The sequence below is a fragment of the Bos indicus genome, chromosome 17 (genome assembly GCF_029378745.1).
Source record: "Bos indicus isolate NIAB-ARS_2022 breed Sahiwal x Tharparkar chromosome 17, NIAB-ARS_B.indTharparkar_mat_pri_1.0, whole genome shotgun sequence".
Classification (NCBI taxonomy): domain Eukaryota; kingdom Metazoa; phylum Chordata; class Mammalia; order Artiodactyla; family Bovidae; genus Bos; species Bos indicus.
In genome coordinates this window covers 51,253,375-51,269,298 of record NC_091776.1, presented here as the reverse complement: position 1 = coordinate 51,269,298, position 15,924 = coordinate 51,253,375, and positions in this window count along the sequence as shown.

Sequence of the window (15,924 nt, the reverse complement as noted above, 5' to 3'; positions counted from 1 at the left end):
CTTTTTAAAAAATTTGATTTATTTTTAATTGGAGGATAATTGCTTTACAATATTGTGTTGATTTCTGCCCTACATCAACATGAATCAGCCATAGGTATACATATGTCCCCTCCCTCTTCAACTTCCTTCCCACCTCCCACCCCATCCCACCCCTCTGTTTTCTTTATTTTTTGTGTTGTTTTTTATGTACCTATTCTTTGTGTGAAAAGTATTAGAAACATTACAGTACGTTGTCTACAACTGATTGTGTTAGTTAGGTACCTAGGCTAACTCTATCGGACTTACAAACAAATTGGACTTAAGAACATGCTCTTGGAACAGTAATCTTGAGCGAGTGATTCAACCTGCTTCCTAATCTGTAAAATGGGGAACAGTAACAGACCCTCCCTCCCAGGATGACTGAGAGAATTAAACGAATTAATGTGCATAGATCAGGCAGTGTCTGGTACATAGTGTTATAAGCATCAACTGTTCATGGTATTTCACTGAGCCTCCCAAGAACCTGGTAAGATTGGGATTGCTACCATTCCCACTATACAGATGAGAAAACTCAGGCACAGATGAGGAAACTAAGGCTCAGAGAGGTACCTCACCAGCCCAGAGTTATCAATGGGAAGCAATTCACATTTAAGCCCATCTCCATCTGATTCTGGAGCCTTCCCTGTACCATCCCACAAGACCCAGTTGACTCCTTGCTTTGACTGTAATTTCCACTACTCACAGGAGACATTCATACCAGTGATGGAATGGGGGGTGCAGGATTGACATCCCCGTACCCCAAAATACAGCTGCTCACTGTCCACACCATGGTCCCCTGTTCATTAGAACATTACCCAGAGTCTGGTTTGCAGGAATCATCATTGTCATTGCACCTGCCATGCCAGAACAATCCATTTTGCTAGACAATGTTGAAGAGGCAAGAAAAGCAAGAGGGACAGCAGCAGGGGAGGAAAAGAGCCTGGGAAGACCATCCTGCTGAGTCTCCCCCTCTTGAACTCTGCTCCACCACACTGACCTCCTCAAATACATCCATGATGCTGCCTCAGGACCTTTGCACTGACCGTTCCCTTTACCTGGAATGCTTTTCCCCAGATGGCCATAACTTGTTGCCTCATCTTTTACATGTCTGATAAAATGTTATCTTCCTTGTGTGTGCTAAGTCACTTCAGTCGTGTCCAACTTTTTGCAACCCTGTGAGCTGTAGCCTGCCTCTGTCCATGGGATTCTCCAGGCAAGAATACTGGAGTGGGGTGCCATTCCCTTCTCCAGGGGATCTTCCTGACCCAGGGATCGAACCCAGTTCTCTTGCATTGCAGGAGGATTCTTTCCCGTCTGAGCCACCAGAAAAGCCTTCTTTTTAAACAAGCCCCTCTCCAAAGCTCCCAATCCTCCTGCTTAAGTTTCCTCCTAGTGTTTATCATTTAGACACCTGAGACATACTTCCTGATTTCACAGGGACTATCTTCTGGTGAGCAGCATCAGACAAAGAAACAAATCCATATATGATGGCATGTTCTGCCCGTGTGGGAGACATGGGTTCGATCCCTGGACTGGGAGGATCCCACATGCCGCAGATCAACTACTCTAGAGCCTGAGAGCGGCAACTACGAAGCCCATGTATAACAACTGCTGAAGCTCGCGAGCCCTAGAGCCTATGCCCCACAATAAGAGGAGCCACCACAACCTGAGAAGCCCACACACCACAGCTAGAGAGTAACCCCAGCTCACCACAGCTGGAACAAAGCCCACACAGCAACAGAGACCCAACCCAAGCGCGAAGATCCAACACAGCCGAAAATGAATACATAAAATTATGAAAAAATATATATAACGGCATGTTGTAATGCCAGCTAGTATTGAAGGAAGAAGAATAAAGCAGAAGGTGACAGAGGGAGGTCAGGGAAGTACTCTTTTTTTAATGTTTAGTTATTATTTAATTAAATACATTTTAACATTTAATCTAATAAAATTTAGAGTTTGTTTAATATTTATTTTTAAACATTTAAGAAGGCTGCACTGGGCCTTAATTGTGGCATGTGGGGTCTTCGATCTTCATGGCAGCATGCGGTTCTTTAGTTGTGGCATGCGGAATCTCTTAGTTTCAGGATGCAGGGTCTTGAGTTGTAGCGTGCCAACTCTTAGTTGTGGCCTGTGGGGTCTAGTTCTCTGACCAGGGGTTGAACACGGGCCCCTGCATTGGGAGCATGAAATAGCCACTGGACCATCAGGGAAGTAAGTCCTTGGGAAGACCCCTTTGAGTGAAGGGAGAGAGTCAGCCACAAGGATATCCCTGGAAAAGGCATTTCAGGCAGAGAATACAGCAAGTGCAAAGGTCCTGAGGTAGACTAGACGAGCCTGGCAAATCTGAATGGCCACACAAGGAGTCCAGACTTCCCCCTGTAAGCACTGGGGAGACCCAGGAGGGTTTTCAGTGGGCCTGTGGTCAGGTCTGGGTCAGGTTTCAGAACAGCTCTCCCTTTGAGCAGCACGAGGTGGGAGGCCTTGCAGTGAGAAATGATGTGTCAGGTCAGGGGCAGCGAAGTGGGGAGGAGGAAACAGATGTCGGGGAGGTTCAGCAGGCAGGATGTACACCACCCATCCCCCCACCCCCAGCATCCCAGCGCAGAGAGGAGACCTGCGAGGCTGGGTGCGGAGACAAGTCTGGGCCAGGTGAAGGGAGTGGAGCCCGTTTGTACCTGTAAAACAGTTTGCTTTGGCAGCCGCGTGGAGAAAAAATTTCAATTTATGCTCCCTGCAGTTCCTTTGAAGTTATTTATGGAAAGGCTTGCACCAAGGCTACAAGGCCCATCTTGTTCTCAAGGCCATCAGTGTCTACGTCAAGCTGGTGAAGGCTGTGCAATATAGGTGGAGCAGGCTGCTCCCATTCCATCTCAGATCCTTCTTAGCTTCTGCATGCCTTAGTTTCTTTCTCTGTGAAATGGGTATCATACAAGCCCTTTCCTGTTGGAGTGAAAAGCCCTTTCCTCTTGGGACTGAAAATTAAATGAGATACTGATGTAAAAGCTTTTAGCATAGTGTTGGAACCACAGAAACGTCAAGCATTATTATTGGTTATGAGGAAGGGCAGAGGTGGGTGTGAGCTGGAAGAATCAGGATTGACTTCCTATCAGAGGCATGACTACTGCTGGGACTGGTTAATAATGGCTAGAGCTGGTCGCAAGTTCACGCTTGAACTTCCTGAATCCTTGCAAGAATCCTTGGAGGTAAATGCAATTATCAGCTACTTGGTATAAATCTCCTTGTCGCTGCTATAATGAATTGCCACCAACTTAGGGGCTTGAAACAACATAAACTTATTACTTTATCCTTTTGGACATCAGAAATTCAAAAATGAGTCTTACAGAGACTTACAAAATCAAGGTGTCTGCAAGGTTGGAGGCTTTGAGAAGAATCTGCTTCCCTGCCTTTAGCAGCTTCTGGAAATTGGTGATCCTACATCACTCTAACCTCTGCTTCACCATCACATCTGCTTCACTGACCCTCACCCTCCCACCTCTATCTTACAGGAATCCTTGTGATGACACAGGGCCACCTGGATAATCCAAGAGGATCTCTCCCTCTCAGGGTCCTCAACTGAATCACAGCTGAAGTCCCTTTGTCATGTAAAGTCACATATTCACAGGTTCCACGGATTAAGATGTGGACATCCTTGAGAAGGTCATTATTCTGCCTGTTAATTCCATCTTATGCACAAGAAAACAAAGATGCGATTATCAGCCCAAGACACACAGCTTAAGGGCAGAGCACTGGCCTTCAACCAGGTCTGTCAGACAGCAGAGCCGACAGTCATCACCCTTTCAGGAGACTGAGTTTTGCTTGCTGTGTTTACTATTTGAACCTGCATTTGGGTGCTCTAGACACTCTGCTTCACCAGTTAGTCAGCAAATATTAACTGAGCACCTATTTTGTTCCGGGTACTGATGATAAAGCAGTAACTAAGACAGGAGAACATCCCTGTCTGTAAGAAGCTGACCGTCATTCAGTTATATCCATTACAATCCAAGTAACAAATCCCAGGCTTCCCATGTGGCTCAGTGGTAAAGAATCTGTCTGCCAGTGCAAGGAGATTCAGGAGACCTGGGTTCGATCCCTGGGTTGGGAAGATCCCCTGAAGGAGGAAATGGCAACCCCCTGCAGTATTCTTGCCTGGAGAATCCCATGGACAGAGAAGCCTGGCGAGCTACAATCCATAGGTTGCAGAGTCAGACATGACTGAGCACACGTGCATTGTCACTAATTAACAAATCCTAGCACAAATCATCTTGAACAACGAGATCATTTGTTATTTCACAGTGCAAGAAATCAGGAAGAGGAAGTAGTTCGGAGTTTGATTCATTAAGTGCCATTGTTATGGATCCCCAGTTTCTTTCCATGGTTTTTGTTTCTTATCCTCAACTTTGTTCTCATCTCAGATTCCTTCATGATCACAGAATGGCTGCCACTGCTCCAGCTAATACATCCAGACACAATAGCCAGTGCACAGAGAACAAGAAGCCTTTCCCCAAAGCCCACTGCAGCCTTTAGTTCATGTATCATTGGCTATAACTGCGTCCCATGCCCATGATTTAACCAATTTCTGGCAAGGGAAATGGGATCAGATAATTGCCTGAGACCAATTTGGATTTTCTTCAGACCTGGGAATGGGTTACACTTTCCTGTGTCACATGGCAAGGCATGGGTCTTTAAATAAAATCAGGATTCTCACAGCAACAAAGGGATGATTACTTAGGCATCCAGTGGCCTGGGTTCAAATCTTGGCTTTGCCATGTTCTCTCTGAGTAACTCTCTGAGCCTCAATTTTCTCATCTGTAAAATGGATAACCTGGTTCATAGGATTGTTAGGACCATAAAATGAGTCAATGCCTGCAAAGCCCAGCTACTATTACTTTCCCTTCAACCTACTTCTCAGGGTGGGGTCCAGAACATCAATTTTTATTCCATTGCTCTGACTGCAGATGTTTTTTCTAGTTTCTCCCCAAATTAAAATGAAAAGCTGCTCAAGATGACTGCATTTCAAGACCCCATCCTAGAAGCCGGTGGGGAAAGGACTCATGTGAACCCCCTTCCCAGAACCAACAATAACTTGAGAGGTACTTACTAAGATCAGGGGGCTGGCTAAAGAGACACAGAGCAACGTGGCTCAGGTTACCAAGAGCAGAAGCAGAAAAGCAGGATCCAAACCCAGGTCTGACAGGCCCTGAGATCCAGCCTGCAGACAGACAATCAGTGTGCCCCATGCAAGTTTTAAACACCTTATTGGTCAGCATTGGGTCACATGCCCATTCCTGAACCACCCCAGACAAAGCGGATTGGCTCACTCTCATACCAGTCAGATCCTTCTCTGGAGCTGGAGGTGGGGCTCAGCTGTCCCTGGGGTCTTATGACTGGTGGAGAAGCCACATAAAATCAGGGTTCCTCCTGCTGGGTAAGAGCCAGCAGTACTGCCTCCACTAGTCTTTCCAGAAGTGTGACATCTGTACTGCTCGATGGCAGAGTGGTGACTTTAGGTGAACCATTTTAACAGTTACCAGTTTTTACAGTAATTATTATTACCTTTTTGTTTGTGGCAAGTGATTCTGATTTTTCTTTTGTGATAGCTATATAGTTGCCTTTTAAAAACAAGTTTAGGGACTTCCCTGGTGGTCCAGTGGTTTAGAGTCCACCTTGCAATGCAGGGGACATGGGTTCAATCCCTGGTCAGGGCACTAAAATCCTAAATGTTGCAGAGCAAATAAGCCCGAAAAGCCACAACTACTGAGCCAGCACAGCACAACTAGACAGTCTGTGCGCCTCTATGTAAGATCCCGCACGACTCGACAAAAATCTGATGCAATCAAATAAATACATAAATAACTTTTTAAGTCACTATCTAGGGAATTCCCTGGCAGTCCAGTGGCTAAGACTCAGTGCTTTCACTGTTGAGGACCCGGGTTTGATCTCTGGTTGGGAAACTAAGATCCTGCAAGCCAAGCAACCAAATAAATAAGTTTATATCCCACCATTCTGACCTTTGAGATAATTACACATAAGTTAAAAATAAATAAACAAAAAAAGTTTAACCAAGTTTTCATACACTTGGGTGGGAATGTCAAATGGTTCAAAGACTTTGGAAACTGTATCTACTATATCTAAACACACACCCGCTTGTGACCCCAACACTTTCTAGCCCAGGTATATACCCTTTGGGCTTCACAGGTGGTGCAGTGGTAAAGGGTCTGCCTGATCTGGCAGACAGACATAGGAGACACGGGTTCCATCTCTGGGTCAAGTCGGGAAGATCCCCTGGAGAAGCAAATGGCAATCCACTCCAGTATTCTTGCCTGGGAAATCCCACGGACAGAGGAGCCTGGCAGGCTCAGAGTCAGACACGACTATGACTGAGCTCACATGCATACATACAGAAAAGTGTCCGTGGGTTCATAAAAAACACATGCACAAGGATGTTTATATAAGGTTTATTTATTACATCCCAGAATAAAAACTCTCCCCAATACCCATCAACCTAGAATGGGTACGTAAATTGTGGTGTATTTACCCCATGGTAGGTAACACCACAATTACACAAGCCAACATGGATGAAACCAGACACAAAGAAGTCAAAACTGTAAGATTCTATTGATTTAAACTTCCAGTTGAAGCAAAATTAGTCTGTAGTTTAAAAGTCAGGACAGGGTAGTGGTCGCCCTTGGGACTGAAAAGAGGTCTGGGCAGCAAGAGTCATGTGGGGGTTTAGGAAGGTGGTTTTCCTTGAAATGAGTGCTAGTTTACACTAATATGTTCATTTTATGAAAATTCTTTAGGCTGTACATTTAAGACCCATGACTATGGGATTTCCCTGGTGGTCCAGTGGTTAAGACTCACATTTCCAATGCAGGTAGATCCCAGGTCAGGGGATTAGGATACCACATGCTGTGCGGAGAAAAAAAAAGAAACAAACGAAAAACCCCATGACTTTTCTGTATGTCTAATATACTTTAATAAAAAAGTTCTAGAAAGGTAAAGCACTTTAAAGAAAAATATTGGCTAGACAATAGAGCCAGTGGTACACTGGCTTATGAATATGTGAAGGTTTTCAGGAATGACTGAAGTCTTAGAAGCTGTCTTATTCTGTCGTTATTGTGATGCCTATTTTTGGTGGTTGGAGTCGAATGAACAGCAAACACCTGTTGTTGATAATGCAGACTAAGAAAAGAGGCTTAGGAGAACAGACGGTGCATAGAGCGTGCTATTTGCTTAGAGATTATTTCATTTAGCGTTCAATGGAAGTAAATCTGTCTTCACTTGCTGGGATGACCTCTTGACATCCCCTTTCTTTGGAATAGCTTTGGGAAGACCCAACCCAGTCTCAGCAAACATGAGGCTAGCCTACTATCCCTGCACGTTCTGCTCCCAGGACAGGCATTGCTAATCGATCCTCGAGCCCTTGTCCATTGATTCCAGGAAAAGCCTTTAATTCCTCGGAACACAATGTCAAAGGGAGTTGCTTGCAAACAATTGCAGCTGGCACTTGAATGACATTTACTTGGCATTCCAGATCTAAAGCTCTGCTCTGTCTTAATCAGGAAGACATTAAGTCACAGGTCCCACCTCTGACCACAGCACACCCAGGAGACTCACCAAGCCCAGCAGAGTGTGCAGAAGAGGAGAGGCTGACAGCTTCTGCCTGAGACTGTAGTTCACACTGTGTGTTTCCTGGACACCATCTCTCTGCTCTCAGTCCTACTTGCCCAGCCTGCAGCTGCCTTTTTGTAACCCCACCTCTGCCTCTCCTGCACAGCCTTCACTTCTAGACAGAAGGACCTCGCATGTATTCACCTGCATGACCCAAATACAAACAGATCCCCCCAAATCACCATCTAGTTTTCATGAGCCAGAGTACTATCAGTTAGTTAGCTCTTATTTTCTGTATTAATCAAGGCATGGAGCACAGGGAGATAATAGCAGATTCATTTTGACCTTGGGATGACAGTTAGGACTTTCCTGCCATGCACAATATTTGCATAATTAATCATAATTTGATTAGGCTGTGTTTTTGCTTGACAGGCATCCATTTCTTCTCTTCCCAATAATAGCATCTCCTTTAGGGAAACTTTCTTTCCCCGCTACTAAATGAAATAATCTCTAATGTGATTTGGATAGAGGATATGGCCGAACTTGGGCAGACTCATGGTGATTGTTTCAGGAATGGGTGTAAGAAATGATTGGGCCAATCAGAGCTGGCCCAGTAACTGGAGCTTTCAGGCAAGAAGTGTTCCCCTGCTGCTCAGGTTGCCAAGGTGATAAAAGGTAACTGTACAGCTGTTGGCACAATCTTTTCTCCACTTGAAGAGCTCCAACCTTAAAATGAAACCAAGGGAAGCAAACCCAACATATGACAGGATACAGATTCTCAATTTAAGCACCTGGATCCAGCCATACCTGAAAGTATTTCTGCTTAAGGCTATTTGAATTGGATTTCTTTTCCTTGCAGTCAAAAGACTCTTGACTAGCACAGGTTTAAGTAAATAAATAAATATTCAAATAAGTCTGAGTAGCTTATAAATAGACAAACAACCATTAAGGGAAATGTCCTAAAAACATGTGGGAAAGGAATAGCATTGTCAGATAAAGCAGATGCAGAAGAAACAAGGTGGACAATCAAGGGCTTGATATCAATTCCCACTATAAAGATAATGAAACCACTATTCAACAGATCCTTTAGGAGGGTGGGGTCCTGAGGGGCCATCTGTTCTTCCAGGGTGGTCTCCCCATGAACACAGGAAGCTGACATCAGCCAACGCAAGGTAGCTTAGTGAACCTTTTAGCTTCTCGTGATTATCGTATTTTCTTCTAAATAGTCACTAGCCATCTGTGTGAAGCTCTGTTCCAGAATTCTGCTAAGAACTCTGGCTGTCAGACATACCCCATCTGGGGATTCCAGACTCCATATTATTTTTCCCTTTTAGAAAATCCAGGTCTTTGCCCATCTTCAGGCTCTTCTCTTGTGTCTTTTTTTTTTTTTTTTTACTGTCTCCCAGCCAACCACGAATTCAGCTCTCTCTGTAGAACTTGTCTTCCTCCCGTGGTATTTGAAAGAACATTTGTCCTCCGTGGTGAAGGCAGAGCTGCAACAGTGATGCGTGATTCAGTGTTCTTACTGCTGCCTGAACACACGACCCCCTCGCCCCACACAAGGGATCCATCTTTTAACATCTCAGTATTTTCCCTCAATTTCTGACATTCTTCATCTTGCAAAATTCATCTGAATACCTTACTACTTGTTAAAAGTAACACACACATATGATAAAACAAGTTCCAGCAGGTCCAAAGATCTCCCCACCTGGACTTCTGGCTCCCTGACTCCCCCTCCCCTAGGACAGCCGCAGCTATCAGCTTTACCTTCCAGAGATATTATGTACATTTCCAAAGATATATGTTCGTGTGTATGTATGAATTTGTATACGCCCTCTTCCTGACATTATTTGTATGTGTGGTAAAGTATTCATAACATAAATTGATCACCCACGACATTTCGCATGTTCAGTTACCACCACTATCTAGTTCTAGACCATTTTCATCACTCCAAACAAAACCGGTACCCGTGAAACAGTCATTCTCCGTTTCTCCCCTCCCCCAGTCCCTGGTAATCACCAATCTCCTTTCTATCTCTGGGTGCTGCGCTGTACTACACCGCTTCAGCGTGAACTACACCCCATGGACTGTAGCCCACCAGGCTCCTCTGTCTGTGGGATTTCCCAGGCAAGAATACTGGAGTGGGTTGCCATGCTCTCCCCCAGGGGATCTTCCCCTCCCTGAGATAGATTTACCTATTCTGGATATTTCGTATCAGTACGTGGCCTTTTATGATTGGCTTCTCTTATGACTGGCTTCTTTCAATTAGTATAGTATTTTTGCGGTTCATCCATGCTGTAGCCTGTGCCAGTACTTCACTCCTTTTTATGGCTGAAAAATATTCCACTGTATGGATAAAACCACAATTTTTTGGTCCTTTCATCTGTAGATGGACATTTGGGATGTTTTACCTTTTGGCCCTTGTGAACAGTACTGCTGTGAACATTCATGTTACATGGATTTATCTGAGTCCCTGTTTTGGGTTCTTTCTGGACATTTAACACCTAGAACTGGAATTGCTGAGTCATAGAGTCATTCTGTGTTTAACATTTCAAACTGCTGTACTATTTTTCACAGCGGCTGTACCATTTACATTCTCACCAGCAATGCGTGAGGGTTCCAATTCCTCCACAGCCTCACCAACATTTCTTTTCTGTTCCTTTTTTTTTTTTCTTTGCAATACTCATCCTGATGGATGTGAAGTGGTGTCTCATTGTGGTTTTGATGTACATTTCCTTGATGAGCAATCATACCCTCCTTTTTTTTGTTTTAACACAAACATAGACTTCTATACACACCATTTTGTTTCTTGAATATTCACTGAATGTTCTATAATTGGAGCTTATTCTGTATCATTTTCACATCACCTCCATGTTCTTCCCAGAGCTGCATAGTAACCCATACTGTCTGGATAAACCCTGCCTCATCAGTCCGCTACTGAAGGGCATAAGAATGTATCAGTCTTTTCATTCCATACAATGCTGTAACAAACACCACCCCCACTCCAGTGCACGTCTTTGTGAACATTCATCTGATTTTCTTTTTTGTAATGTTTATTTTCTTTATTTATTTATTCAACTCCACCAGGTCTTAGTTGCAGCACGCAGGATCTTTTAGCTGTGGTATGTGGGATCTAGTTCCCTGACCAGGGATTGAACCCCGGGCCCCTGCTTTGGGAGCATAGAGTCTTAGCCACTGGACCACAGGGAAGTCCCTCCCTCTGATTTTCTTAATTTTCTTCCCTGAAATCAAGGGCAGCTCCCTCGCTGTTAATTTCTGTCTCCCTGAGGCCTTCATCTTGGTCTCCCACAATCGACAATGAGGAAACAAACAAAAATGAATGCTATTTCTGAACTGCACTCTATTCCAGGCACTTACATTTCCATGCATTACTCCATTGACCTTCCCACTGATTCTTTGACATGACTTTTCCCCCACCCATTTGTCAGGTGGGAAATAGATGTGCTGGGCTTCCCAGGTGGCGCACTTGGTAAAGAACTCACCTGCCAATGCAGGAGATGCAAGTGACTCGGGTTCGATCCCTGGGTCAGGAAGATCCCCTGGAGAAGGAAATGGCAACTCACTCCAGTATTCTTGCCTGGAGACTCCCATGGAGAGAGGAGCCTGGCAGGCTACAGTCCACTGGGTCACAAAGAGTCAGACATGACCAAACACGCTCACAGCAGCAGTAGCAGACTGATGTGTATGAGGGTCACTGGTCCTATCTTTCACAGGGTCAGTGGAGGTAACGGAGTCCAGACCCTGATCTGTCTGACTCCTGGGCCATCCCCAACATCTCCGGGCAGCTCTCTTGCTTGGGACATCGGGAATAAGGTGACCAACCATGCCAGTTTGCCCGGGACAGAGGGGCTTCCCAGGATGTGGGAGCTTTCGTGCTAAAACCCAGAAAGTCCCAGACAAACCACTGTGGTCTGGAAACTTGTCCAGCTTGTGTTGGGGACACACGGCCATGAGTCATCTTTGCCTCTCGTCCTTCCTCTGTTGGCTTGGGGCCCAAGAGTCGTAACCCAGGGCCTTTGGTGGGACTTGAACCCACAACCTTGAGTCCTCATTTGCCTCCCTCTCCCCCTCACACATACACTCAGGCCTCGGCAGTCTCTCCCACACATTTCCCCTTCCACACAGTTCCAGTGAGACATGAGGGCCACAACCCACTGCAAGGCAAGCCAAAAGCCTGTCCATCAAGGGAGATAAAGCAAATTCCTGGTCTCACTGCCAAGGTGACTGAGTCAAGGAAAGTGGAGACAAACCCAGCATCCTGTCTCCTTGGGTCTCTGCGTTTTCCACAGTTTCCTTGAGTTCCTGTCACACATCTTGGGCTGAAAGGAGGCATTTGGGGCCGGGGAGTTTAAAGAGACCTGTCTGAGTATTGGTGCCCCACCAGAAGTGCCAAGTAAATAACAGCTCCACGCCACAGCTGGCCAGCGATGGCTTGGTGACACCCATAATCATTCAGAACCGTTCACTCAGAGGAAACCCAGGGCCCGGCATGGCCTCTCCTCACACTCCTGATCTGCCGGCACCATAATTAGCTTATTACCAGCCACCTCATGTTAATAACCTCTCCCTTTATGACTGCAAGAGGAATTAAAGAGAACTAATAGACCGAGGCCAGTAATCCATTTGTAACCTTGCATTTTTTTTCCCAGTGCCGGGTAAAGAGAGAAGTCAAGGGAACTTCCACCCCCACCTCCTCGAGATTCCTGTTCTTTTTGGACAGTTTTTTTGTAATGCAGGGTGGTGAGCAACGTTGACAGGACTTCCCCTTTCAGTGGGTGCATCTCAAGTTCAGTTGGCCCCCACCCCTCTGGGCTGGATGAATCCAAGGGCACTGAGTGGGCCAGAGAAAGCCCCAGGTAGTCCCACAAAGGATGAGAAGGATGGGGAGAAGGTGCTCGGTATCCCCTTGGCCCGGCCATAGAGGCCAGCTGAGGTCAAGTGTGGTCCATCTGGCGGTTTGATCTTATGGTGATGCTGTTGTTTGCTCACCCAATGGCCATTCTCCCTGGATTTGCTGTTTTATTTCCCGCTTTGGCCTCCTGTCACCTCTCCTTAAGGATAAGAGACTGTGTTTTATTATTTATTTATTTTATTTTTAGCTGCACTGGCTCTTCAATGTTGCAACACAGTCTCTCTAGTTGTGGCGAGCGGGGACTGATTTTGTTAGAGTGCATGGGCTTCTCATTGCTGTGGCTTCTCTTGTTGCAGAGCACAGGCTCTAGGCATGCAGGCTTCAATAGCTGCAGGGCTTAGTTGCCCCGTGGCATCTGAAATCCTCCTGGACCAGGGATCGAACCTGTGTCCCCTGCATTGGCAGACAGATTCCTAATCACTGGACCTCCAGGGAAGTCTCAGACTTGCTCTCGATGAGAGAGGCTGCCTCCCCAGTGGAGGCCGAACATACCAGCTCCTTCCTGCCCTGGTGCAGAGAACCCTGTTGGTATCCTGCCCTGATCCCTAGGAGGCCTTTCACAGAATCTGCGCCTCCTTTCCCAGGTTCTGTGAACTTGACCTCTCATGGCTCACACCCAGGACCGTCCTCTGAAGGCTGACTTAGTGCTACCGGAGCCTGCTCACCTCCTAGTCTGGAGCAAACAACTCCTGGCACTGCCGTCTGCCTGTACTGGCTAGGGCGAGGTGCGACTCCAGCTCTCTGCCTCCAGGCGGGGTAAACTCTGCTGCTCCTGGTGCTCTGAGATGCCTGGTTTGGAGCCATTCCTTAATCTAAGCATCAGGATTCCCTGGAGGGCTTGTGAAAACCCTCCAGGTGGAGATTGCTGGGCCCCACCCCCAGATGTGTGATTCAATGGGTATGGACTGGGGCCGAGAAGCACATTTCTGTTAAGTTCCCATAGAGCTGATGCTGGAGGCTGAGGACCACACTTTGGGAACCACTAGTTTGTCATATCCGGAGAAGGCAATGGCACCCCACTCCAGTACTGACTCTTGCCTGGAAAATCCCATGGATGGAGGAGCCTGGTAGGCTTCAGTCCATGGGATCGCTAAGAGTCGGACACGGCTGAGCGACTTCACTTTCACTTTTCACTTTCATGCATTGGAGAAGGAAATGGCAACCCACTCCAGTGTTCTTGCCTGGAGAATCCCAGGGACAGGGGAGCCTGGTGGGCTGCCGTCTATGGGGTCGCACAGAGTCGGACATGACTGAAGCGACTTAGCAGCAGCAGCAGCAGTTTGTCATATCAAAATTAGCCTCATGGGTCTCAGCCTGGCTAGATATTAGAGTCATCATTTTAGAACTGTAGATGCCTGGGACTTTCCTGGTGGTCCAGTGGTTAAGAATCCACCTTCCAATACAGAAGACACAGGTTCAATCCCTGGTTAGGGAACTAAGATCCCACATGCTGTGGGGCAACTAAGCTCTTGTGCCTCAACTATGGAGCCTGGTGCTCTGGAGCCCATCAGGCACAACAAGAGAGAAGCCCCAGCACTGCAACGGAAAGATTCCAAGTGTCACAACTAAGACCCCACGTGCGTACGTGCTAAGTCGCTTCAGTTGTATCTGACTCTGTGCAACCCCATGGACTGTAGCCCTCCAGGCTCCTCTGTCCATGGGATTCCCTAGGCAAGAATATAGGAGTGAGCTGCCATGCCCTCCTCCAGGGGCTCTTCCCAACCCAGGTGTTGAACCTACATCTCTTACATCTCCCGCATTAGCAGGTGGGTTCTTTACCACCAGCACCACCTGGGAAGCCCCTAAGACCACCACCCCTCCCATGCAGCCAAATAAATAAATAAATACCTTTTTTTAAAAGAAAGAACTGCGGATGCCTGTTCCCCATCACCCAGAATTTTGATTCCGTTGATTTATTGGCAGAAGCCAGGGACATCCATGTAGGTAAAGACGTTCCCCCAGGAGATTCAAAATAAATCACCAGGTGAGATCCACAGCCTCTGCCTGAAACCACCTCAAATCACGATGTGTGGGATTCTTATGTCATATCCCCGAGACATTTATTCAGAGAGAACACCAAGAAATTTAATCTGATCTCGCCATTATAAAGTTTGCATTCATAGGTGTTGGATGTCACTATAAACAAACCTTTTAAAGGTCATTTTAAAAAGTAATATAGGAAGCGTTCCTTGCTGGAGCTCATCAATAATATACACCACAAAGCAAATGAAACAAGCAGTGTCCTAATTTATGCAAAAGGGTATTTGTGGCCTGGGATAACATTTCCAGTGGCTGCATCATATGCAGATTCAAAAAAGGCCATTTCTGAAAAGTTCTAGACGTACGGGGAGCAGATGGGCTTGGCCAAACTCTATTTGATGATTCAAAACACAATGTCAAGGGTACAGGTGGAGGGCTCAAAGAATATTATTTCATGAATGTAAGCCCAGAACAAAAAGACATATTTTTTAATGTACTATATTAGTTATTTAACATGTGACTTTAAATAAATGTAGTTAGGCATGGTCATTACTCTATTACTAATATAAATGTGCAAATAAATATTTGACTATTTAATTTGTACCCCAAAACTTTTATACTTATCAAAAACATTGGGAGAGAAACCCTCTCATTGTATAAAAGGGAGTCACCTTACATTGTTTGGAGATGTATATATATATATATATATTTATTTTTTTTTTTTCCAGTATGAGGGTAAACAAGACAGATGAGGTCAGGTCTCTGCCTCTAGGAAACTGACTAGAGGGAGAAAGACAACAAACAAACAGATACAATATTGTAATGAGTACCATGATGAAAACTAACGTAGGGATTTCCCTGGTGGTCGATGGGTTAATGCTTCACCTTCCATTACGGGGGGGTGCAAGTTCGATTCCTGATCAGGGAGCTAAGATCTCCCGTGACTTGCAACCAAAAAACCTAAACACAAAACAAGCAATATTGTTAACAAATTCAATAATGATTTTAAAAATGGTCCACATCCAAAAAAAAAAAAATCTTAAAAAGCAAAAGTAATACCGAAGGAAAGGAGCACTAGGGAGAGGTGCTGCTCCATCTGAACAGAGATCGAGATAAAGAGAGGAACTGAGTCTCGTGAATACTTTAGGGAAGAGAATACCTGGTATTGGAAACTGTGAGTGCAAAGGCCCTAAGGCCTTTGCTTGCACAGTCAGGGAATAGCCGGGAAGAAGTGGGAGAAGGGGGGCGGTGCAGATCTTGCAGGGCCTGAAGAGGGGTGTATCTTATTTAGTCTGATGGATCAGGAGTGCCTGGTTCCTGTGGCGCTGAGCAGAAGGTAACCTCTCATCATTCTGTATTGGGACCTCTGTCCACAACTG